The following is a 22,763-nucleotide window of genomic DNA, read 5'->3' on the forward strand; positions in this document are numbered from 1 at the left end:
TCAAGCTTCAATTACAGGCAGGCGGCCATATCTGTCCATCTTTTTTAGTGTGGATGATGGAGATCTGAACTCTCATGCTTGTAGGACAAGTGTTTTATCCACCGAGACTTCTTCTAAAATATGGGCAGCCCCTTAATACTGAGAATTAGAAATGCTTACATGTGGCTGATATTAGAACGAACACCTCCCACTTCAGTGGAGAACATTCTGTACCTCTTAGAAATTACATTCCAGTCTCTTACTTCTCCCCAAACAGGTGGTAAATATTTGTGATTTTCCTTCCTTGAATTAGTCCAATCTGTTGTAATAAATTGAGTTTCAATGTTTTGTAGAGCTTTTGAAGATTAATTGGAGAGGTGAGGGTTTGTGGAATTAGAAACATATTAAGTTAAATGTACTCAAACATTTCTTTCCACTTATAAGTACTTATTCAAAATAATTACTTTCATTTTCTGTTGCCAGGGAGAAAAACTTTTCCTTTGTGCACTTCATCATCCTTGAACAGAAATAGGCTCTCCTGGAACAGCTATCATGTCCTGTTGTCATGTCTGTCTTCAGGGAGATATATATTTGGATTTGTCATTACTGGATAAAGCCTCCATTACACTGTGTTTTTAAAATACCTTAATAATGAAGACTGGTGTAATCAGCCCAGTTTGGCCATGACTGTGAACTTGTGAGGCAGCTACAGGAAAGGGTAGTTAGACCCCTTTCATCTATGTATCCCTCGGAGTCTTATTTTTTCTTCTTCTGGGAAAAAAAAAAAACAACAGCAAAAAGACAAAAAACAAAAACCAAAACCAAAAACCTGGATCTTTCTGGTTGCCATCATGCTTGAGACCATTAAATTGTTCATTGCAGGGGCTGGTGAGATGGGCTCAGTGATTAAAGGTGCTGGCTGCCAAGCCCAACAGTCTGAGTTCAATTCCCGGGGCGTATACAGTAAAAGGAGATTACTAAATCTGTAAATTGTTCCCTAGCCTCCCATGTGCACTTTGACACATGTATGCATATGTGCATAGTATGCTAGGTGCAGAGAGAGAGAGAGAGAGAGAGAGAGAGAGAGAGAGAGAGAGAGAGAGAAGGATGATGATGATGATGATGAAATATATGAATGAATTGCCTGTTTTTGTGTTCCCATATTTCTTAATTGTCAAAATGAAACTGATTATCCACACAAGATATTGAACTTGAAAAATCGTAGCTTTTAATTTCCTTTTGGTTTGTATCATATTTGGGCTATATAAAGCTGCATTTTAGCGTTTTTATATCACACCAGAGGATAAGTACAGAGTCTTTCCCTCTTATTTGTATAATTAAGAACAAAAGGCAAATCATGGTGTTACGATGACCACAGTCTTGTTGGGTTCTTTATTAGTCATTTGAAAATGGATTTCCAGTTTCTTAGCTCCTTAGGGATTTATTTTGAAAGGCAATCTAAACTTTTATATATTATATTTTGCCCAAATGTGTATCTATGTGCTCTTGTGTGTGTTTGTTGTCCAAGGAGGCCAGAAGAGGGGGTCAGATGTGCTGGGACTGGAATTCCAGATGACTCGGTGCTGCCCTTTGGGTGCTTGGGGATCAGATCCTGGTTTGTCGGATGAGCTCTTAACCACAGAGCCCTTTCTCTAGCCCCAACCATTCCATGTTGAACTTCACGTCAGAGTTCTCAGTGTTTATAAGGTGGCTATTAAGATGGTATGACTAAAGTGAAGGTGATTTTCTTCAAGGTTCTCTGGAGAAAGACCAAGACCCACACCTTGGGTAGGGAGGAGTCTGTTTTCAACTAGAGGTTCTGCTGTTGACACATTCTGCTAATTGAGTTCGCTCTCCCTGTTGTTTTTAAATGGTATTAATCCTTTCATTGGCTAAGACGACAGCTCTAAAAATATTCCCTTTCTGAGCTGATTACGGGTGCTGTGTGACACCGCGTCACCCCAGGCTGGATGCTGAACGTTCATTGACTCTTGCTTTAGGAGGTGGGCTGATCCCCAGAATATTTTTCTTGCAAAACTACTCGAAACATAGCCCTTAAGTGTGATCCGCTGGTAGCTCAGCAGGACGCTCGTAAAGAGATTATGCAATACTGCTTTGCTCCCAGTCTTTGCTGAGATGAATAGAGCTGGTGTAATGATTCATCTACCAGCCAGGTATGGATGTTACTCATTCCTATTAAAAATTGCGTTTTTAACAAAACCCACCACACCAAAGGCTTTGCTTCCTTGTCTTAGGAATTGTGCTTTGTGTGCATGTCTACAGAAGAAATCTTAATGAGGTCTTATGACGATCTAGCCTATAAGGTTTAATACACAGAAGAAATTTGACCGTTCCAGCATCTCCAGAAAGGATGGGATTGTATCACTAAAACTTGGAGTTCTGGTGTGGGCGTGGTGGCACGTGCCTCTAATGTGGTTGCTCTAGAAGAAGAGGCAAGTTGAATTCCAGACAACCTTATCTACACAGTGAGTTCTGGGCTAGTGAGAGTTAATTAATAGTGACATTAATTAATAGATTCTGTCTCAAGAACAAAATCAAACAAAGCAAAACAACATTTGAATCCCTTTATCAGGAATAGCATAATTTGCAGACATTTCATTAGTCCTCAACTCTCTCTCTCTCTCTCTCTCTCTCTCTCTCTCTCTCTCTCTCTCTGTGTGTGTGTGTGTGTGTGTGTGTGTGTGTGTATGTAATACAGATGTGTCCTGTGTGTGCACATGTATGTGTGCTCAAGTGTACCTGTGTGTGCATGAAGACCAGAAAGGGGGTTTGGGTGTCCTGCTCCATTACTCTCTACCGCATTCTTTGGAGGCATGGTCTCTCAGTGAACCTGTAGTTAGCCTGACAGCCAGGAGTCTCTGCTCTTCACTGTGATGGGTTACAGGCATATAGCCAGAGCCTAGCTTTCTCTGTGGGTGCTGAGATTTTCAATTCAGGTCCTCATGTATGCATGGCAAGGGCTCCTACTCCTGACCCACATCGTCAGCTACTCAGTTTCCCTGTCAAACAGCAACAGGATCTCTGAAGTCTCATGGGTTTAGTAAAACCAAAAAAGACTTAGAGATAAGAAGAGACCAAACTAAATGTCTGCTACTGTTGCAGGGAGTTACTCCAAATCAGAAACGGACAAATTCACAGGTACAGAGTTTAAATACAGAGCCCATTGATTTCTAGGGGAGCTGTGCACACCTATAGGAGTAGAATCCAACATTAAATCTCTCCAGTTGACTCAACAATTAAGGTTTGGGCTATATTTATGTGTCACCACATCTACCGAATAGCGCCTAGAATGAATGTATTTTATGTCTTGAATCATCAGGCCTATTAAAACTGCTCTTTCTTTTTCTACATAAATATCCCTATGTAGCTGGCTGAATACAAAGACCACTGGCTATCCAGAAAACTAAGTTTATTCATTTTTCTTGGCTCTGATAGATTACTTTAAACTGGGGAAGGTCATTTTTTAAAAGTCAATTGTTCCTTAAACATCAGTCAAAGGAGCACCCAGTGTCAACCTCTGGCTTACACACACACACACACACACACACACACACACACACACACACGAGTCTATTAACCTGTGTCCCCTTCAATAGCACATAGACTAAAATTGGGGTAATATGGAAAGTATGAGCATGGCCCTGAGTAAGAATAAGACAAATTCATGATGCAATATAAATCCTCTCATCTAAATGCAATATAAATCCGCTCATCTAAATAGGAGTTAAGGTGAGCTTCAGGCTTAGAAGTCAGTTGAAAAGGGAGACATAATGCTTCAGGTTAATAATTTCGTGTGTGTGTGTGTGTGTGTGTGTGTGTGTGTGTGGTGTGTACATGCAAGCATTTGAGACAGAGTCTCTATATAGTTCCTAGCCAGTTTTAAATGTACTGTATAGTCCATGCTGGCCCGGAACTTTCATACTGTCCATATTACCGAACCTGGAGCTCACTGATTAGGTTAGGCAGGCTGGCTAACGAGCTTCAGGGATCTGCCTGTTTCTGCTGCCCTAGTGCCAGGGTTCCTGGTGCACTTAACATGGGCGCTGAGCATCTGAACTCAGCTCCATATGCTGCTGCACCAGGCGCCTGTTCATCCCAGCCATCTCTCTAGCCCTTGAGTTTTTCTAAAGTTACCAAAAAAAAAAAAAAATCAAGTCCAGTATGGTGACATATGCCTGTGATCCCAACACTTGAGGAACAGGTTGAGGAAGGAGAATTCCAATATAGAGCAAGGCCCTGTTTCCACAAACAAATCGTAAGTGAAGACATTCACAGTCGCCATTTATCTCCTGTTAGAAGCCAGAGGTTACTCATTTTTTTCACAGTAAATTCCCAGTGAGGCAGGAGCTGCAGAGCTGCTGCCAAGCACTGTTTGAATAAAGAACACGGGCTGTCTCTGCCATCTTCTGAGGCCAGGCTTTTGCCGGATCCAGGTATCCCGTGGTTGTACCTACCTCTGCTCTGATAGAAATGTCACTGAGGATCTAACCATGGGAAGGAAACACTGCTGAATCCAAGGGAATTTAGTGCAGACAGTTGGTCATACAGCAGTCACAGTGCGAGAAAAGCACAAAGGAAGGAAGATTGGAAACAGAGGGAAGAAACCCTGAGGCAGAAGAGAGCAGTAGAAGTGGCTGGCACTCCCGTTGGAAGCTGACACCACATGAAACCTAACCGGTAGACACCATTGCAAAGGTGATTGTGGGGAAAGGGTCGGAAGACGGAGAAGAAAAGAAAGGATCTTTAGGCTTCCTCCTTCCTACTGCCTCTCTGTCTTCCACCAGCAGAGCCCTGCCAAATGTCTACTGACAGAGGATACAGGGAAGGCAACCTATATCCCTCTTCTCCTGCTGCTGCTGCTGCTGCTCCTCCCCTGCATCTAAGACCCAGCGTAATGGTGACAATCAGAGAGCAAATGAGTGCTGGACAGGCTGACTCAATGCTCAAGGAGGACACCTCAGGATGTGCCAGGCTTGTTCTTTCTCATGTGTCCCTGACATTTAACCCCAGTAACTCCTTCCCTCATGTGGCTACTTGACCAGCATTCTTCCATACCGGGAGACTCTTTCATGGGTACCTGATAGCTTAAGATTGGGCTGCCCTGTGTTTTACCTGTTGCTTGTATAGCCCAGTGGGCATAACCAACAGGACCTTGCTCCAGAGCTCAACCGCCCGCCTCAAAGATGAGTATGCCCCAAGAGCCCACAAATGAGCTGCTTGAATTCTAGCTGGAGACAGCCATGGAATCTTATAACCCAGGGCACTTTCCAAGCATTTGGGTTTTAGTCTTTGTGTCTTCATATGTGCATGTTTGTGTGTGTGTGTGTGTGTGTTATATGTGTGTGCAAGCATAGCTACACATATGCCATGATGTGTGTGTGAAGGTCAGAAGAGAGCTTGGGTGTTGACCTTTGCCTTGCATCTTAAGACATGGTCTCGTTGCTCACAGATGCCAACACAAGGCTAACTGTCCAGCAAGCTCTTGGAGACTTCGCTGTCTCTGCCTATCACTTCTCGATATAAACTGTGGGACCACAGACTCATAGCTACCACATAGGCTTTACATGGCTTCTGAGGTTCTGAACTCAGGTCCTCGGGCTTGATTGGCAAGTGCCTTGCCCATTAAGCCATCCTCCCTGCCAGACTTCCAAGCTTTTGATAGTGAGATTTGAAAAGCATGCCCATCCGTCCATGCATTTTTATTTTTACTCTTTCCACTGAGGGTTTTCCCCACACCTCTCCTGGTGTTTTATGAGTCACTGGTAAGAGTTTGATTTCTTTGAAAAACAAACACGAACTACAACTTAACATGCTGTTCCTCGATTCCTTCGACCGGAGTATGTGCTGTGATCTTGACAGTAACTCAGAGCTGTGGAGGAAAGGGTAGTAATAGCATCATTGGTCCATTCATATTAGACTTTAAAGTGAGAAAGTTGACTTTCACGACTGGAAACTTACAGAATGTTATCCTAGGAGTAGGTGTTCAGAGCCATGTTCAGGAGTATCAGGGTTAGCTGTGAACTTGGTTTCTCAAGGAAAACTCTTGGTTCTCCATCTGGCTCTGATGAATGACAGAATGTTTCTCATTCCTTCCCTACATTTTAAACCTTGGATTTCTTCACAGTAACAGCACCTGAGTTTCCCTCACTGCATCTGTCTGCTTGCTAATGTGCATGTTTTCCCTTTCATCAGCACTTGGCTACAAGCTGAAGTTTAGATGAATGGATGCCAGCTAGCTTACTTCCAGTTGCTTCCTGATGGGCTCTGGATGGCACGGTGCAGCAGACACCCCCAATCAGGAGAGGCCTGAACTCTCTGCAGTTCATTGGTCCCATATGGATCAGAGCAGCTGGAAGGATAGATGTGCTACCTGAGGCCAGCTATTGTGTCGCCAACCGTGACTCCCACTTGCTGACCCTAGTCTAATGCATTGCACTGGAAGGGATGTGGATCGCGCCGTCCTGTTTGTGATGGATGGTGTTGTTTAAAACTGATGGTCTTGTAAACCATCGTTGAGTTTCCATGTCTCACAGATGTGAGCGGGGCAGATAGTCAATAAATAATGCCATGTTCTTCAGGGATGTGCACTGCAACCACCCTGTGGACCAGATTGTCCTGCCAACAGACAGGTTTGTGGTATGCTTGGACCAGGAAAGAAACAACTTCCAGGAAAACGAAAATGTTCCTGACTGGTAACATTCTAGGCAAAAATGGTTTTCTTCTACATTTTTATTACTTATTTATCATTAATAGATGTGTGTGTGTGTGCACACACGTGCACACATACGTGGAGGTCAGAGGACAGCTTGTAGGAATCAGTTCTTGTCTTCTCCTTCATTTTTAAGGCAACATCTCTCTTACTGTGTCTGCCCCACTGCATGGTTTACTCCAGGATATCTGGTCCACGAGGCTTCCCAGCTACTCTCCTGTCTCTACACCCATCTCATTGAAGGAGGAGAAGGCATGCTACCATTATTGGCGCACACCATTGCATCTGAGTCTATGTGGCCCCAGGCGACCAGGCTTTTCCTTCCTCTGCAGATGTGTTTCTTAGCGGTGATGACTCTTAAGGATGACTTCTTCCATTTTAAAGATGTGATTCCTGGTTGGGCCTTTGACATCATCTGGACCACGCCCTCCCTTGCTAACCTGTATGTAGCAGGGTGATGGTGAAGCTCTGGAGACAATGGACAGCTTACTGATTTAGAGTCACTATCCAGACTCTGCTGGAGGGCTCTCCTCTTCGAAAGGGGAGGTTTCTTCTTGTGTAAGATTAGGTGAAGCATCATAGAGTTGAATAGAATGAGCATCGGGATGCACTTTCCGACGTTTACGACGACCACATAACCCCCTAAGCCCTGAATCTCTGCTCTCTAAACAACCTCTGTCTTCAACAGCCTTCAGTCTGAAGTAGCTATCCCATCTCATAGGGCAGGAGATTGTGTGGCCATGGGTTGGATGACATAGGGGCATAGCATTTTCTCTACAACAGCTTTCCAACAGTTTCCTTTAGTCTCCTCTCCTCCAGTGTCAACTTTCCTGTAGGAAATATCATTATTCCTGATACTTTTAAATAGTCTGTAGTACAATGCTAGAAATATGCTTAACACCATCTCTTTCTAGGTGACTCTAGAACTCTGAATTACTCAATTACAAGGGCACCCGGAAAGCCATGGAGTAGCGCGCTGTGAATACAGTAGGGTCACGTGTTTGAATGACTGGTTCCCAGCTATTGGTTTTGTTTAGGAAGACTGTGGCTATTATATGGGATGGAGCCTCCCTGGAGGAAGTGAGTTATTAGGGGTGAACCTTGGGGTTCTATAGCTCCACTCCACTTCTTGTTCATGTTCTACCAGCTTCCTAACTGTGGATGCAATTACGTTTGGCAATCTTCAGCTGCTGCCTCCAGACCGTTTCTCCCATGATGGACTGACTGTACCACAAACTGAGTCAGACTTCCTCTAGGAGTTGTTCGTGTGTTGTCGTCTTTCCATCTCCAGTGTATCTGAGGACATTTGCTGCATCCTTTAAATTAGGGAAATAAGTGTCTGTTTGTGTCCATCTTGTCTGATCTCTTTCTCATACTCTAGTTAGGTAGATCTTGAATTCCTGCTGTGATATTGTGCTCAGAAGCCTGGTGCCTTCGAATTTTCATCCTGTTGACATTTTTGTGTTGGTTTTGGGGGGAAATTCCTCAACTCAGTCATGGGGGCATTGCCATGAGGCCTTGGCTTGCCCTTTCTGACCTAGCCCTTTTCTATGCGTTTTATTTTGGCTTTCATATTCTTAATTTCCAAGAATTCCAAATACGTCTAATTTTTCCTTTGTCATTGCCTGTTTGAGACAGGGGCCAGCCTGTCTTTGAACTCACAATGCTTCTGCCTCAGTCTTCTGAGTACTAGCATCACAAGCGTAAATCACAATGCCCATAGTTTTATGTTTCTGATGTCTTGGATCTCCCTGAAGATGCAAACTATCTTTAAAATTTTTTTCCTTCCTTTTCATGCATTAATCTGTTCCTTCTGACTGGAGCATAATAAGAAATAAATTGGGTTCATGCCGCACTATTACCAAGCCATATGATAAGAACCTCTCTCCGAGTCCCACTCTTAATTACACCAAGCGCCACCCCTGGGGAGACATGTTCACCTGAGGTGAATGTGGCTGTCCAATTGCTCTGAAATATAATGACTCTGAGATTACTCACTGTTTTTAATAGAAAAAGGAACATCGAAATGGGCAATTTTGAACCTATTGAGAGCTGATCTATCCCTGTAGGATATAAGTTTTGAAGGTTGACGGTCATGTTTTCTCCCGTGCTGTATCTGCTGCACTTCCCCATAATTGCTACCGAACTAACAATATTCGTTAAAGAAAAGAACGATCTGAGGCATATGATTCCAGATCTGACGTAGGTTGCTACTTGATTTGTATCGAAGGCAGAATCCAAGGAAAACTGTAATGTTCTAGTCAGAGAGAGAACATTTTGATTCTGTTTTCCATCATTTATGGCCACACTCGGTAGTTGAAGTTGAGGGAAAGAGTCAGGGGACATATCTGACATATCGTGGGATCCTGGGCACCTTGGTTGGTCAGAGGTAGTAGAGTCCTTTCTCCGTTCACTCTGGAGATGAGAGGGAGGACAGGATGCTTCTGATAACACACAAGGCTATAGCAGCCTCCGGGAAAAAGACTTACCTTGGTTCATAGCTTAAAGGCACGCAGTTCTTCACAGTGGAGAAAACCTGGTGACTCCCTGACAGCCAGGAGTGTGAGGCTAAGATTCCTCCAGAGAGAGAGAGAGACAGAGAGAGAGAGAGAGAGAGAGAGAGAGATCCATGCTCAGCAGCCTGGAACCCCTGCCCATGGGTGGTGCTCCCCACACTCAGGGCTACCCCCTCTCCTCGGTTAATTCACCTGTAAAATCCTCCAGGAATGTTGCTTGGTTTGGTTTTTTGTTTTTAAGACAAGGTTTCTCTGTAGCCTTGGCTGTCCTGGATCACATTGGAACCAAAGAAGAAACAAAGGAAGGAAGGAGGGAAGAAAGAAAGTTAATTCCAACAGTGAAATTTGTTGATTATAAAGTCTCTTTGTTTTATGTTATTTTATTTATTTTATGTGTGTATTTGTGGTGGGGCTTTTTTTCTCTGAGTGACCCCTTGTGACTCTGTATGGTTATGAACCTTGCTTTCTAATTTTACTTTTAGTTGGGAGTGGGTTATGTGTATGAGAGTGTGTTTTGCCCGTAGAAGCAAGCGGTCCTTCGCAGACAGATTACAAGTGGCTGAGCTGCCAGATGTGGTGTCTGAGATCCAGCTTGGATGCTGTGGAAGAGCAGTGTGCACCTCTGGGCTATCTCCTTGGCGCCTATGCTTGTATTTGTGAATTTAAGGTTCTGGGGATTTAATTTGTTTATCAAATAGTTCTAAACTATTTATGTGGAGGTTCTAGAGTTTTCTGCATATAAAATTGGATCCACTACAAAAATTATCCCTATTTGTAGAACCTATCACCCTCATGTTATATCTATAGACCTCTTTGGGGAAACCTGATATTTTAATAATGACAAGGCTTACATCTGTGGACATAGCTTCTTTCTTGTTTTATTTAGGTTATTTCTTTCTTTCTCTGATGTTTTGTAGTTTTCAACAAACATATTTTAAGCATACCCTGCTAATTTATCTAATAAGTAAAATATTTTTATGTCCAAGAAAGAGTATGTACATATTTCAATGTCTGATTGCTCAGAGTGACTTTTAAAGCATACAACAGACTTTCCTATCTCGCGTGGACCTGACCAGCTCAGTGCTTAGTTCTAACAACGTTCTGTAGTTTCTAATTGTGTTATCCACTAATACTGGATAGAAAGTCAGCCTTTCTATCTGGTAAATGGCTCGCCCAAGCTTCTTCTCTCCGTTTGTCTGCGTCAGGACTCTGGATTGGCTCAGCTTCATCCTATGGTGTAGGACTTTCAAAGGCTGACATAGGGTTCGGTGAGAGTTGCCCTCATCTCAAACTTGCACTAAAGAACCTGTCAGTACAAGGCTGAACAGGAGCCGTGGGCGATGACCCTGCTCTCTGCCTCACCTGGAGAGAGAGTTCAGTCTGTTAGCATTAGTATAGTAGTAGCAGTAGGAGCAAATTTTTTTGACAATTTTATACATGCATACAATGGATCATGGCCATATCCACTCCAGCCTCACCTCTCACCCCTCCCCCACTCCTGATGACCTTTCTTCTCCTCTATTCTCCCTTCTTCTTTCAGGTGTGTGTGTGTGTGTGTGTGTGTGTCTGTGTGTGTGTGTGTGTGTCTGTGTGTGTGTGTGTGTCTGTGTGTGTGTCTTTATGTGTGTGTTTGTGTGTGTGTATTTGTCTGTGGTTTCGTGTGTGTGTGTGTGTGTGTCTGTGTGTGTGTCTTTATGTGTGTGTTTGTGTGTGTGTAGTTGTCTGTGGTTTTGTGTGTGTGTGTGTGTATTTGTCTGTGGTTTTGTGTGTGTTTGTATGTGTATCTGTGTGTGTTTGTATGTCTATATTTTTCTGTAGTCTGTCTGTATGTGTTTATGTGTGTATATTTGTATATGTTTTTTGTGTGTGTCTGTGGTTTTCATGTGTGTGTGTATTTGTATGTGTGTTTGTATGTATTTGTATGTTTTATGTGTGTTTCTGTGTGTATTTGTGTGTGTGTTTGTGTATTTGTATGTATTTTGTGTGTGTATTTGTTTGTGGTTTTTGTGTGTGTTTGTGTTGTTTGTGCACATGTGCAGATAATTGTCCCAATCAACCCCTCTTACCCTCCATCTGGTCCTGATGACCCTTTTCTATCACAGCTATGGTGTATTCATGACAGCAACAGCCACGTCATATCCAGAAGACAGCATTTCACCGTGGCACTGCACGCTCCAGCTCTTACAGTCTTCCCATCCCCCTTCTGTGATGTTCGTAGGCCTGAGGGTCTCCGTTAGGACTGAGCTCTGAACAGTCTCTTATCCTCCACACTTCAAACAGTTACAGGTCTCTGCTTTAACTGTCACCCACTGCTAAAACAGACGTTCTGACCAAGGCCAAGTTGCTTTTGGAGGCCTCGTTGATCAGCTAAAGTCTGGTTAGACATGTTGAAAAGCATTAAGAATAAGGTTTTAAACAGGTGTCCTTTTGTTCAAAATAAGATTCTTTTTGCTAGTAAACCTAAAACAAAGATTCATATTGTATTTTTCAAGACCTTTGGATCTGGTTATACTTATGAGCTGACAGTCATGCAGCGTTTTGCTTCCAGATCGCTTTCCAAAAAGGCCTCTCACCGCTGATGCACAAAAGGCTCTTGGGTATCTGTGTCACCACTGACATCGGGCAGTACCCAGCTCTCTGCTTGCCTACTTGACGGAAATAAGTGGCCTATCTCTGTGGTTTGTGCGACTAGGGACATTCAGTCTTTCTTCTCACTGCAATCACCTTTTGGGTCTAAATCTGAATAATTTGGACCTCGCAGATCAGCAGATTCGCTTTCTGATTGGTAACAGTGTCTTAGTTTACTGCCTGTTGCTGTGATAAACGCCGTGACCAAAGGTGACTTGGGGAGGAAAGGGTTTATCTGGTTTATAGGTTACAATTCCTCATCTTGGGAAACCTAGGCAGGAATTTGAGGCAGGAACCTGAGGCAGAGGCGATGGAGGGGCACTGCTTACTGGCTTGCTCGAGAGCTCGTGTTCAGTTACTTATAGAGATCATGCCTTCCTGCCTGGGGATAGTGCTGCCCACAGTGGGCTGAGGCCTCCTACATCAATTAGTAATCAAGAGGTTCCCTCTCCCTGGGTTTGCCAAGGTTGCCCCCACAACCCCCCAACACTGCTAAGCCAGGCTTTCTACTGCGTACACTGAGTACTGAATGGTCTCTTGGAGGACGGTGGAGGAAGGAGCTGACATCAAGCAAGTTTCCTCACTTCCTCTCTCCTCTGGTCTTCACACAGAGGTCGTTTTTGTACTCCACTGAGTCAACGTTTATTCTGATACTTCGTTGTTTCCCAGCTGAAGCCCATATTTAAAACAGATTCCTCAATGACCGCTGTTTATGAGCTGTGGAACATGGATCGCGGACTGGAAAGATTTTGATTTATTAGAATCAGATTGTAATAATCTCTGTCTCAGAACACGATTCTCTTCTCAAGTTGTCTGGTATGGCGGGAAGAGGATCCTCTGGGTCTCCAAAGGAAGATCTTGGCCATTTGTTATTTCTTGAGAGCATATTATAGTAGTCAGTAGATAATCTTTTGTTCTCTCTCATTGTTAGTACATCCCGTCTCTTGGCACTTATTACTTAAAAACTCCTTCAGGTCTTGGAAACATTCCGCAGTCAGAGACATAATTACTTCTGGAGTAAAATATGAAGAGTAGAGATGCAATGTCTCACATTGGCTCGGGTCAAGTTTTCCCGAATAACAAGCTCCAAACAAATCAATCTTTTTCTGCTAAAGGAATGTTGAAAAGAAAAAAAAAGAGTTGTACACATCTTATTTTAGATTTCGGAACTGTAGATGAAGGGTTGAGGATCCATAGCAGACACCAATGGTAGAGAGATAGGAAAGTTTGGATAGAAGTTAAAGAAAGCTAAAAGGCTTGCCTTAGGAAACATCTTTGCTAGCGAGGATCCGGTGTGAGAGGATGTGAGACAGAGACATCTCAACTGAAACAGGCACTTGTCTTACGTGATTGAAGTTTCATTTCCTTGCTTTAGTGAGTTTGTGAAACACATCTGACTCTGTGAAGACATCTCAGAGGCCCCTCCCGAGGCCTGGAGTATAAGGCATTCTAGTGAGAGACCCTGGAGCTTAGAATCATTAGCTTCTTGGTAAGTCTGCTTCTGGGTAGAAAAGAGAAAGTTACCAAAGCAATGGCTCAGAGGCTTCTCTATCTACCCTCTCCTACAGCAGCGACTGTGTCCTTCATTAAGGCTTGCTGACATGCTGTACATAGCCACGCAAAAGCAAGACCATAACATGCATAAGACTGGGGGCTTCGCCTCTTGACAGCTGCAGTTTTACTCTGCGAAGGTAGCTCTGTAGAAACATGATTTAGCCTTTTATTTGGCAGACACTAAGCTTCCAACACTTCTTTCTCACCAACAACACTGCAATAAAAGTTTATGGGTTTTTTAAAGATTTAATTTTACTTTACTTTATGTGTATGAGTTTACACACACACACACACACACACACACACACACACACACACACTCACATGTGTGCAGTTCCCATGAAGGCCAGAAGAAGAAGGGCATCAGAGGATTTCCCTGGAGTTACAGATGTCTGTAAGCCACCCTGTGGGTCTTGGGAAATAAAACCAGGTCATCCAAGAGCAACCAGTGTTCTTATCCACTGAGCTATGTCTTCAGCCACCCATCAGTTATCAAGGTGATTTGTAAAACAAAACAAAATAAAAAACAAAAACTTTACTGGTATGTTAACTTTTTTAAAAAATATTTTCTCTGTGGTTTGAAAAAATTCACCCCAGTATGTCAGACAGAGATTGTTCGTTTTCACATATTGTTGGTGTGAGGTTAAACTGTTCTGTTCTACCTGTATAATTCTGGTGAACCAATTTAATCCGTTGTGTCCTCACAGGTTAAAAGTATCAGTGTGGCAGTTACTTTTACTGCCCATATTCAAGACATCTGGTCAGATCTTCATGTGTGTGTGAGGTCGTCTCTGGGTGAGATTTACACTTGAATCAGTAAACTGAGTAATACGCCTTGCACACCATACTGTGGGTGGGCCTCACCCAGTCAGGTGAAGATCTTGTGCTATATAGTTGATATCTGCAATGTCCCCCCAAGCTTACATAGGTCCTTGTCCTAGTTAGCTGGAAATATACCAACTCTATCTAGCCTTGAGTCATTAGCCTTGAGTCATTAGAGAAGCAAGCTGCAACTGAAGGCTTTTCCAGATGGAGCTTCTCTGTGGACACATCTGTGGGAGGTTGTCTTGATTGTTGGCTGATATAGGAGCGCTCAGACTAGGGTGGGTAGTACTGTTGTCTGGACAGGTCCCTAAGCCACCAGGCAGCATTCCTCCATGGTTCCTGTCTACTTTCTTGACTGTAAAATGAGTTCCTTGGTTAGGTGTTATATTGTATGAAGTAGTAAACAGGACCTCCTTCAACATCCTGTTTGACTCTCCTCAATGATGGACCATAACCTAGAAATATAAGCCAAATAAACTCTTCCCCTAAGTGACTTATGGTCCATATGTTTCAATACAGCAATAGAAAGAAAATTAAGGCGGACTCCTCCTCCTGTTGCTTCCTGTTTTGAGCAGCTGTGAGACCACTGGGATTATGGCCTGGCTAGGAAGAGTGGGCTGCTGGGGGCAGGACGTTAAGGTAACATCTGCTTTCAGTGCTAGTCTGAGTCTTCTGCTTTCTGACCTAATGCCTGGAGTTGTCACTTCTGCTGTGCCCCTCACCACTGTGCCTCTACCACAAACCAAATACCCCCCTGATTCCTCCATTAAGTTGTTTCTGCTGGGCACATTGTCATAATGACAAGAAAAGTAACAAGTAGTCTAGATAGACTAGAAAGACTTCGTAGAAGGGAATGCCTGCCTCCTGCCCGAGCTGGGGTATTGGCCTTTTCCCATCATTAAGAACCAGAGTAAAGCATCAGTTCTAAATTTATACCATGGGCTCTCTTGGCTTTCAGGTCTTCAGGCTCAAAACTCAACTATTCAAAGATTCCCCTTCATCTCCAACTTGCTGACCTCTTGGACCTCTTAACCTTTGTGACTATATGTGGTAATTCCTCTCTCTCTCTCTCTCTCTCTCTCTCTCTCTCTCTCTCTCTCTCTCCCTTCAAAAATATGTGTGTTAGTACACAGTTTGATCAGTGCTTATCTTATATTTTTTAGTATTTATTTTAACTTATGTGTATGCACACATTTATGCACTTGCCTGTGGAGACCAGAAGAGGCCAACAGATCCACTAAAATTGGAGTTACAGCTGTGCGCTGCCTGATGTGGGTGCTGGGAACAGAGCTTAGGCTCTTAACCACAGGGCCATTTCTCCAGCCCCATCACTTATTTTATGAAACAATCTGAGCTAATGTGAGACTTTACCATTTATTTAACCCCTCAAATGTCTGTCTGTCTGCCTGTCTCTGTTTCTGGTATAGATACCTGCACACACACACACACACACACACACACACACACACACACACACACACACATATAATTGGTTCTGAGTCTCATTAACACAATCAGCTACCTTATTTAACTATTGGAAAGAAAGGAGTTCATGTATGGGACAACTTATCTAACTCCTTAGACATGAACTATTTCCCAAAGGTGCATGAGTTAGAGACTTGGCCCCTAGTGAAGTGTTCAGAGGTGGGGAATATTTACATAAACATCCATATGTTGGGACTTAATATTTTTTCTCAATCTACTACTATTCATCTCCATTTTGCTGATTGAGTAATACATGATTTCATTGTTCCCTAAAAGCACAATTAAAAAAAATTATTCACTTTAGGTCCTAACTGCTGTCCCTGCTCCCTATCTTCCCCTCCCACAGTCCTCCCCCATCCTCTTTCCCCTTCTCCTCTGAGAGAGTGGAGGCCCCACCCTGAGTATCCTGCCACCCTGGCACATCAAGTCTCTGTAGGGCTAGGCCTTTTTCTCCCCTTGAGGCCAGACAAGAGAGACAGACAGATGCTACAGACAGGCAAGGTACTGGGAATAGCCCCTGCTCCAGTTGTTCAGGACCCACAAGAAGACTTAAGTGCAATCTGCTAATTCGTATGTGTTGGGGGGTAGGTCCAACCTCTGTATGCTCTTTGGTTGGTGGTTCAATCTCTAAGAGCCCCCAAGGTCCAAGTTAACTGACTCTGTTGGTCTTCCTGTGGAGCTCCTATCCCCTTCAGGGCCCTCAATCCTTTCCCCACCCCCCAACTCTTCCATAAGAGTCTCCAAGCTCTATTCAATATTTGGCTGTCGATCTCTGCATCTGTCTGAGTCAGTTGCTTGGTGGAGGCTCTCAGAGGACAGCCATGCTAGGCTCCTGTCTGCAAGCATAACAGAGTATCACTAATAGTGTCAGAGATAGGTACTTGGAACCATGGGATGGGTCTCTAGTTGGGGGCCGGTTATTGTTTGGCTTTTCCTCCAGTCTCTGCCCCATCCCCTGCCCCTGCATTTCTTGTAGGCAGGATAAATTTTGGGTCAAAAGTTTTGTGGGTGTGTTGGTGTTCCTATTATTCCACTGAGGTTTCTGCGGGGCTACAGGAGGTGACCTCTTCAGGTTCCAAATCCTCACTGCTGTGAGTCTCAACTAAGGTCACCCCCAACACGCCTTGGTAGCCTCCCCTACCCCAAGTCTCTGGCGTGTCCTCAAGATGCCCCCCATGCCCCACCCCCACAGCTGTAGATTTTCATTTATTCTCATGGACATCTAACCTTCTCCCCTGACTCTCCCACACCTGATCCTGAAACTTCCCCCATTCCCCTCCCCATCCCCTCTCCCATCCAGTTCCCTCCCTCCATCTGCCTCCTAGGACTAATCTATTCCCCCTTCTCAGTGAGATTCAAGCATTCTCACTTGGGTTTTCCTTCTTGCTTAGTTTATTTGGGTCTGGAGTATAGTGTGGGTATCCTGTATTTTATGACTAATATCTACTTATCAGTGAGCACATACCAGGCATGTACTTTTGGGTTTGGGTTACCTCTCTTAGGATGATATTCTCAAGTTCCATCCATTTGCCTGCAAAATTCATGATTTTTTAAAAATAACTGAACAGAATTCCATTGTGTAGATGTACCACATTTTCTTTATCCATTCTTCAGTTGATGATCTTCTGGGTTGTTTCCAGTTTCTGGCTATTACTGCTATGAACATAGTTGAACAATTGTCCTTGAGGCATAATGGAGTGTCTTTTGGGTATATGACCGGGAGTGGTATAGCTGGGTCTTGAGGCAGAACTATTCCCCATTTTCTGAGAAACCACCAAATTGATTTCCAAAGTGGTTGTACAAGTTTGCACTCCCACCAGCAAGGGAGGAGTGTTCTCTTTGCTCCAGCATCTGCTGTCACCTGAGTCTTTAACCTTAGCCATTCTGCTGGGTGTAAGGAATCTCAGAATTGTTTTGATTTGCATTTCCCTGATGACTAAAGACTTTGTCTGAACATTTCTTTAAGTGTTTCCCTGCCGTTCGGGATTCCTCTGTTGAGAATTCTCTGTTTAGCTCTATACCCTATTTTTTAGTTGGGTTATTTGGGTTGTTGAGGGCTAACTTCTTGAGTTCTTTATAAATTTTGGATATTAGCCCTTTGCCAGATGTAGTATTGGTGATGATCCTTTCCCAATCTTTAGGCTGCCATTTAGTTTTAATGACAGTGTCCTTTGCTTACAAAAGCATTTCAGTTTCATGAGGTTAGAGCCTGAGCCATTGGTGTTCTGTTCAGAACGTAGTCTACTGTATCCATGAACTCAAGGCTATTCCCCACTCTCTGTTCTATTAGATATAATATATCTGGTTTTATGTTGAGGTTTTTGATCAACTTGGATTTGAGCTTTGTGCAAGGTGATAAATATGGATCTATTTGCATTCTTCTATATACAGACATCCAGTTAGACAGCACCATTTGTTAATGATGCTTCCTTTTGTCCATCATAAAGTGTTGGCTTCTTTGTCAAAAGTCAACTGTCCATAGCTGTGTGGGTTTATTTCAGGGTCTTCTATTCAATTCCATTGATTGCCCTGTCTGTTTCTATACCAATACCATGCAATTTTTTTATTATTATTACTCTGTACAGCTTCATGTTAGGGATGGTGATGCCTCCAGAAGTTCTTTTATTGTTCAGGATTCTTTTAGCTATCCTGGGTGTTTGTTTGTTTGTTTGTTTGTTTTTGTCTTTCCATATGAAGGTGAGAATTGCCCTGTCTAGGTCTGTAAAGAATTGTGTTGGAATTTTGGTGGGAGTTGCATTGAATCTGTAAGTTGCTTTTAGTAAGATGGCAAATTAAATGGAGAGAAAATTAAAGGAATTCCATTAAAGTCAGGGACAAGACAAGGCTACCCCATTCTCTCCCTGTGTGTTCAATATAGTACTGGAAGTTCTAACTGGAGCAATAAGACAACTAAAGGAGATCAAGGGGATAACATTAGAAGAGAGGAAATCAAGTTATCACTATTCTTGGATGATATGACAGTACACGTAAGTGACCCCAAAAATTCTACCAGAGAACTCCTACAGCTAATAAACACCTTTGGCAAAGTGGCTGGATACAAAATTAACTTTAAAAAAATCAGTAGCCCTCCTTTATGCAAATGATAAATGGGCCGAGAAGGAAATTAGGGAAACAGCCCTTTTAAAATAATATAAAATATCTTGGTGTATCTATAACCAAGGAAGCGAAAGACCTGTATGACAAGGACTTCAAGTCTCTGAAGAAAGAAACTGAGGAAGATCTCAGAAGATGGAAAGATCTTCCATGCTCATGAATTAATGTAGTGACAAGCACCGTTGTTCAGAAAATTTTAGCCTCAAAAAGGGAAAGAATTTTTTTTCTCTAAAAATTACAGATTTTGCATCTGCATCCAGACTTAAGTATGATCAAAAGTAAGCCCTTTCTTGCAGGAAGCAACCTGCCCACATAAAATGCAAGGCAGTAAATCTGAGCGATGCCCTGAGAGCCCTTTAGTAGTTAAACATAATCCAGGCAAACAAAGACAGGAGAAAGGTATCGATTTCATGTCACATAAATGTGTGTGGCACAAGCCTTGAATAATACTCCCAGGGCCCGTCTTGGTGTGATGGGGCAAGTCTGTGTTTAACGACGTGAGAGCTCCTTCTCTAAGGTCCATCGTATGTGCTTAACCTCTAGGCTCCCGAGTGGCTAACGGCCCCACTGGTTTATGGAGTGGAAGCCAAAGAGATTGGGGATTTAGGGCACCGATGACTTGATCTTTCAGACTCTCGCTGTGTTACCCACGGATGGTCACAAATCCATTGCAGGCTGCAGCGTAGCCCTTCCAGGAGGCACGGCTGGCTGGCAGGCTCTCGTTTCAACTCACTTTAGGTGCAGAGCCCATGGTCACCTTTGGAAAATGGACTTGATCTCACAGCTGTGAGAGAAAATGGTCTGCTCTAATTGAGATTCCTCTCTACCCCCAGCAAACAGTTAGGAAGGCAAAACCCTCAGGTCTTCCTGTTTCTTCAGTTTTTGTTTCCTTTCTGGGAAATTTCCACTTTGTGTATTTTCCAACGTTGTTTTTATAAAATGCTAAGCCCGAGGTAGAGAAGATCACTCACCAGCTGCTGAAGCCTGTGTTTGATTCCCTGAACCCATAGAAATGTGGACAGAGAGAACTGACTCTACATGATGTCCTCTGACCACTACATGCTACACACACGTTCTGTACACGTGTGTGCCCTCTCCAACATACACATACACAGTAAATGAATAAAAATGTTAGGCCTTTGAGACATGCTGTTAGAAAAGGAGGGTGGGAAGAAGGAAGAAGGAATAGATGCTAGCAGAGAGGATAATGCATCAGAGATACAGGATGCCCCACTTTGAGACTCCCAGTATGCATTAGAAATAAAAACTCAGGTCTGCCACCAGAAAAGAGTGTTTTACTTGAAGTCAGCACCATGACACAAATGTGTGTGGCCTCTATCTTTGCATACATTGAAATGTTCACCCCCAAGGTTAGGAGGTGGGCCTCTGGGAAGTGATTCGGTCATGAGAGCTTGCCTTTAAAAACAAGATTAGTGGTCTTATAAAACTGACCAGCTCCTTCCCTCAAAGGAGACAAGTTCGGGCTGTGTAGCTGCAGATGGGGTAGGAGCAGGAAGGCTGGTCTGAGGAAGCAGGCTCTGCTCAGACACCGAGTCTATCAACAGCCGGATCCTGAACCTTCAGCCTCCACGACTGGGAGAAGTAAACTTCCATGTTTGTATGTCTCCAGCCCATGGTGTTTTGTTCTAGGAGCCCAAACAAACTCAGACATCTGGGGTTCTCATCGTATGCTTCACCTCCTTTCCAACTTGTTTTTTGTTTGTTAGCTTGATTGATTTTTGAATTAGAATCTTGCTGTGTAGCCCAGGCTAGCCTCAAACTTGCAGTCATACTGCCTCAGCCTCTCAAGGACTGGGATATAGGTCTGTACCACCATTCTTAGCTCCTAACTTTTTTTGAAAAACAGCTGACATTTATTCCTCCAGTTGGTAAACTCTGGTTTAAGTATGTGCTATAAATTTACATATAAAACAAAACTCAGCCTCTTATAAAGAAAATGTAATTAACCATAAGACATTACCAAAATATCAGAGGAGAAATACAACCTTAACACCAAGAGCTTAATATTTCCTCACTGTCAGCATGAAATTAATTCTGCCCTGTACTGACTTCTTGCAGAGAAGTTAGTCAAGGAGAGAAATTTGACAGTTCTGGGGCAGACAGGATGGTAATCAACGCATCAGAATGGTTCCACATTTCGTAGGTGAGCAAACAGAGAAACCGAGACTTAGAAAATCTGGAGAGGTGAACAGGGCACCAGCATGAACCCCTCTAAGCACAGGGACCCAGGCTCAGACCTCCTGTGCTGCACACTGTCTCCTTTTTGCTCAATTGTGCTAGCTGGAGTTTTCTAGAAGAGAATCTCATGTTTGTGCACCACACTGTGTCCACCTCACTTTCCCAGAAGAGACAGGAGAGAGGAACCCTGCTGCTTCCAGAAGACTTCCTTGTACTGCGACAGAGTGTGGGCACATCTTCAGACCTGCTCTGGTCAGCTAGCATCACTAGCAGAACGGTCCATGCCCAGGCGTAGTAGTCAGTGTTCTCTGGAGGAATAGAACAGAGAGGGTGAACATATACATGCAGAAAACTAGGTTGAAACAATGGCCAGAACACACTGAGAGCCTGCGAGTAGCTGGCTCTTGAGGCTGGGTGCCCAGAAATCCAAATCTGTCACAAAAGCCCAAAGAGCTCCTGGGGTGCTGTTGGTCCTCAGTCAATGATGGACTTTTGGAAACACAGGTTCTGATATCAGTAAGGAATCATAACCTCCATCATCACCACCACTATCATTACCACCACCATCACCACCATCATCACCATCACCATCATCACCATCACCACCACCACCACCATCATCATCATCACCATCATCATCACCAGTAGCAGCAGCAGCAGCAGCAGCAGCAGCAACATCAAGACGAATTAACCCAGAGATAAGAGCCCAGGCCAAACAAGCAAAAGGCAAGCAACCTTCCTTCTACCCACATTTGGAGTGGATCTTCCCATCTCAATTAAGACCAGTAAGGCAATTCCTCAAGTGAGGCCCCTTGCTCAGGTCACTCTAATTTGTGGCAAGTTGACATTAAAGCTAAGGGATGGCTGGGACTCATGTCTGCGGACGACAGCGATTTCTAAGGAGATCAAAAGGTTTCTGTGAATGTTATCAGTTACACTGGGAACATTTCTAGAAGAAACCCCACTCAGTCCTGGAATGTATTTTTGATACACTACAAGATGGGCATTACTGAAAACGTGCTTTTCATTTTTCATTAAACTTCCTGACTGAGAGAAGGCTGTAGCTTTCTATTGTTAAGGCGGTTTCATTTGATCGAAATGTTTAAACCTAAAGGAATTCATGCAGCACGTTGAATTACGGACAATTATCTGTTGTTCCTCAAGGAGGACACAGAGCTCAGCTACACAACGCTTTAGTTCTGGTTAAAGTAATAGACCTTCAGTCATAATTGCTTCCTTTTCTGGGGTAACTGGCTAATCTGAGTTGTTTTGTAAGACAGTTTCTTCTGCTTACATTTAAAAATTAGCTTCATCAAGCATAATTTACATATTACAAATCCAGTCACTTTTGACCATGTGCAATTTTTCCATAAATAAGTCTATGGCTTTTAGTAGTTATAGATCAATTTTGATCAGTTTTTAAAATAAATATTTATTCTCTGAAATATATAATATATAATATAATATATATGATCTCTAACCCCTACTCCCCTACTACCTACCCCAACTCTACCCTAAGGAGCCCCATATATGTATCTCCCTCCAATTTTTGTTTGGTCATTTGTTTGTTTGTAAACAGTGTCGCTCTACATAGCTCTGGCTGTCCTAGAACTTGCTACTTAGATCATGCTGGCCTTGAACTCACAGAGATCCACCTGCCTTGGCCTGGGATTAGAGGCATGCAGCAGCACACCTAGTTCCGTGGTTTTTAAATTAATAACCACTGAGTCCAA

General features: G+C 43.3%; 1 long non-coding RNA gene across 2 annotated transcripts in view; it reads left to right on the forward strand.

Moving 5' to 3' along the window:
• The window catches only part of LOC120094195 (uncharacterized), a 58,361-nt gene that overhangs the window by 20,381 nt on the left and 15,217 nt on the right, over positions 1-22,763 (forward strand). The gene's annotated exons all lie outside the window — the stretch shown is intronic.

This window comes from Rattus norvegicus, chromosome 8 (assembly GCF_036323735.1).
Source record: "Rattus norvegicus strain BN/NHsdMcwi chromosome 8, GRCr8, whole genome shotgun sequence".
Lineage (NCBI taxonomy): Eukaryota > Metazoa > Chordata > Mammalia > Rodentia > Muridae > Rattus > Rattus norvegicus.